Source organism: Coenobita brevimanus, chromosome 13, assembly GCF_032717465.1.
Source record: "Coenobita brevimanus isolate Jiangsu-jjx chromosome 13, ASM3271746v2, whole genome shotgun sequence".
In the NCBI taxonomy this organism is placed as follows: domain Eukaryota; kingdom Metazoa; phylum Arthropoda; class Malacostraca; order Decapoda; family Coenobitidae; genus Coenobita; species Coenobita brevimanus.
In genome coordinates, this window is record NC_136966.1 from 43,988,645 (window position 1) to 43,992,939 (window position 4,295).

The 4,295-nt window shown below is 41.0% G+C and overlaps 1 non-coding gene across 1 annotated transcript; it reads left to right on the forward strand.

Annotated features, from left to right (window-relative positions):
• The first annotated feature begins 3,934 nt into the window (after nucleotides 1–3,934).
• On the forward strand, nucleotides 3,935–4,053 carry LOC145416716 (5S ribosomal RNA). The gene has a single exon (XR_013900326.1). It is a non-coding gene; the product is annotated as a 5S ribosomal RNA (ribosomal RNA).
• Nucleotides 4,054–4,295: the final 242 nt, after the last annotated feature.

Below are 4,295 nucleotides of genomic sequence, written 5' to 3' on the forward strand. Positions count from 1 at the left end.
AGTAATATGGCGTTTGGATTATTTCTTTTATTCATGTGTTTTTCCTTCCTCTATTCTGTTATTAAAAAAAAGCCACAGGCCTGCGAGGCTGGTGTGTATGTGTATGTGTGTGTGTGTGTGTGTGTGTGTGTGTGTGTGTAATATATAATATAATGGGTATAACAGAAGAAGTTTTAGTCATTCAGTGCCGGAATCATACTAAGTTTCTAAATTTTTCGATTACTCCGTGCAGTTTTATTCCAGTGAAAGAAAAGTCCTGAACTCAATCCTTTCAGTAGGATGACGCCTTTTACATATTCTTCTACCTCTAGAGGGTACTATCAACCTTAGGAGAGACTTCGAGTTGTAGGGGACATTCTGTCTGTCTGTCTGTCTGTCTGTCTCTCTCTCTCTCTCTCTCTCTCTCTCTCTCTCTCTCTCTCTCTCGAGCTGAAGGTGTCAGATATATACTTTGTACTTCACTGGAGACACTTTTCGAGTTAGGGATTAGATATACAGCTTTTTGGGGCAGATAAATACTTTGTTGGAGAGACTTATTGAGCTGTAGGAGTCAGATACCTCATTACCTCCTTTACAAATATAAGTCTCTCCAAAACAGAAAAACAGAAACAAAAATAAAACTGTCCTTCGGCTGTAGTAGATGAAAGATTAGTCTCCACAACACTTTCACGGTGGCTTTGTAACTTTGATTGTGTGTGTGTGTGTGTGTGTGTGTGTGTGTGTGTGTGTGTGTGTGTGTGGTCACCTCTTCACGATGTTCTTCAGTAGACAGAAGACCCTATGCAGCTTCTTTTTTTTTTTTTTTTTTTTTTGCTACCAGACGATTAAATTCCTTTTATGAAAGATTTCCTTAACGTAATAAGTAGTTAATGAAGGCTAATATTTTCAGTTTGAAAATCTTATAATCTGTGGTGCATAATTTCGTCTTCAGTGAGCCATAATTTACAAAAAAAAAAGACGTCAATATAGTCAAAGGGTTAAAACGGCTTCCACTAACCCTCTGACGACGAAATGAATCTCTCTCTCTCTCTCTCTCTCTCTCTCTCTCTCTCTCTCTCTCTCTCTCCTGACAGTATTGTATTTAAGAGATAAATATGGGGATCATTTCAAGGTGGTTTATTCCTCTACTGTATCTCTCTGTCATAGCAAAATCGTAATGAAGAGATAAATTAGGGTTAGATTTACACTACTCTTACGATGAATTACACCACACCTGCGATGAATCACACCACTCTTACGATGAATCACACCACTCTTACGATGAATCACACCATTCTTACGATGAATCACACCACACCTACGATGAATCACACCACACATACGATGAATCACACCACACCTATGATGAATCACACCACACCAACGATGAATCACACCACACCTACGATGAATCACACCACACCACACTTACGATAAATTCTGTCGTAACTGTGCTTAGGTTTCCCAGGAAGGGCAAGGAAAGGAGAGTGCATAGTCATCCCATGTTTGTAATTCCTCCTAAAAAATAAAAATAAGCTATGAAATGGATATGAGAGGAAAATTATCGTACGTTTATTTATTCATTTATCAATCTATTTATTTATTCATCTATCTATTTAATTTACAGCAAGGGAAAGTAAAAGGAAATGTGGAAATTTCTCGTCCCTCGTTCTTCCTACAAAACAAAATCTGAGTTATGAGTTTGCTGGTCGCAACTATGTTCAAGAATTTCAACCCTTAACGCTACTTTAAGAGTGGTATTCTAAGTCCTTTGGAGACGAACTTCGTAACATCTCTTTCCCTGCAATTTATCCTGACCATTTATCTCATTATCTTCTTGATGAATCCTATGTTGATGCTAAGACGTTATAAAAACACTGTGACCCATACACGTATAACTAGCAGGGGTACCCGGCGTTCCCCCTCCCCTTCCTTATTTATCTTCCTCCTCCTGTCCCTTCCCCCTCCCCCCCTCTCTCTCTCTCTCTTTCCTTCATCCTTATCTTGTTCCCCCTCCTCATTTACCTGACTCTTACTACTCTGCCCCCCTCCCTCAAACCATCGGTCTTTTTGGTCTTGAAACCTTCCTTGTGTCATAAGACCAAAAAGACGAACGCTCCAATCCTATTTGTTCTAGTTCAGTCTTTCTTTCTACTCCAGAAAGACCATGTACCTCTCATGCTTTTGAAGAGAGATTATAAGAGGTTCAGGAACTTTCTGTTTTAGCTTTCACAGGGTAATGAACAGTATTTTGTGAGTACTTGTTTACTATCACCGGTGACCTAAAATGACCTCCGACCTGTGACCTCAAATGACCTCGGAGTCAACTTCACATAGCCTATGTCCGAATTGGAGGTCATGTGACTCTTCATGCCAAGTATTGGGCTGCAGGGGTACCCGGCGTTGCCCGGGCCGAAAAGGCCAACACTCAACCGGTGACCTCAAATGATCCAGATCTGAATTTTGACCCCCCCAAAAAAAACCTTCCTTGGGTCATAAGGATTCCAAATATGTAGGTGATGGCCAGGTAAAATGAAAATTGAGGGAGTAGTTCGTGAACAAACAGACAGACAGAAAGTACCCATTAGACAGTAGATTAGCCAGGGGATTTCTCATGTTGCAGGGACGGCCCAATTAGCGTTTATCGGTATCTACCTTACAGTACATTTTTGTTTTCAAATTCTATATCTCACAACTCTTTTCACGCTTTATAAAGTGCGCTTGGGTAACCCACCCCCACTGCCTATGTCAGCAGATTGAGCCGTCCCCAAAACACTTGATCAAAACGGTACCGGTGCACACTTTGCGCAAGCAATCTGATACCACGGACGATGGTTACTGGAGAATCCTCAAAGACATTACCCTAACTTGATACTCTTACTTTCATGTGAATGCCTATCTTTTGCTCGTGACGCTGTTCAATCAATATTGTTATATGTACATTCTGATATTAACAGTCGGTCTTCTTGGAACCTGACAGGCTATATTGGTCATTTCAGATATTGGACCCTTCCTGTGCTATACATTTTTGATAAACTGTACACAGAATAACTGGAGCGCCATTTACGGACTATCCTGTGATATAGTTGGAACTGGCATATCTTGCCCTTGGCCTCTACAGTACCTTGATAGTCACACGTACACCAAGTGAGTCGTATCTCGCCACTGATACCACTTATCTGCCCTCACTTGACCCCTACAAGCCTTAATACCATCACAGCACGCTTATCTTAGTAGCAGCTAGACAGCTTCTCCCGACAACAAATATCATCTCTCTAACCATAGCGACAAGCCTTGATAAATTTACGTAACTCTTAACACTGAGCTAAAGCTACAGTTTATTAAGGTAACAGTCGTTACAATGGTCACTGCATATATATATATATATATATATATATATATATATATATATATATATATATATATATATATATATATATATATATATATATATATATATATATATGCAGTGACCATTGTAACGACTGTTACCTTAATAAACTGTAGCTTCATTTATATATATATATATATATATATATATATATATATATATCATCAGCCGTTTGAGTATCCACTGCAGGACCGGCCTATCCCAACCGAAGCGGGAACGATATAGCCAATGTATCTCTACCAAGTGGCTTAGGCTGTCTGGTAGAGACTGTATGTAGGGTGTGAAGTGCTTGTAAGTGTAATTGTAGTACTGGAGTGGCTTTGGATGTGTGTGCAGTCTGTGAACCAAGTGTAATCGGCCAGCGCAAGCCGACTGGGTGCAAGCATACTTTATAGTATGCGACACTGGTTCAACCACAGCACCCCTGAAGTCCGCCAAGCAGTACGTGGCCAGGAGAACGCTCCCAAAGATTTTTACCCTGGCGGGGCGCGAACTCTCGCTTTCCAATGTACGAAAACGCACACTTTACCACTGTACCGCAGAGGCTCCATATATATATATATATATAACGGCCATACCACGTTGAGTACACCGCTTCCCGTCTGATCAGCGAAGTTAAGCAACGTTGGGTCTGGTTTGTGCTTGGATGGGTGACCGCCTGGGAACACCAGGTGCTGTTGGCATAACGTTCTCCCTACGTGTCAAGTGGGGTTGGTGGAGGATTAGTGCCCCTCCCTGTAAAACAATTAACTCTAAGCCCTTGGCCACCCCGTTTGGGATACATGGCGTCTGACAATGAAAAAATATATATGTATATATATATATATATATATATATACACAGTAGGCTCCCACAGTGCGCGAGAGATTGGGCGGTCCACGACCTCACGCACTGTGAATTCGCGCACTGAGAATACATAATCTTA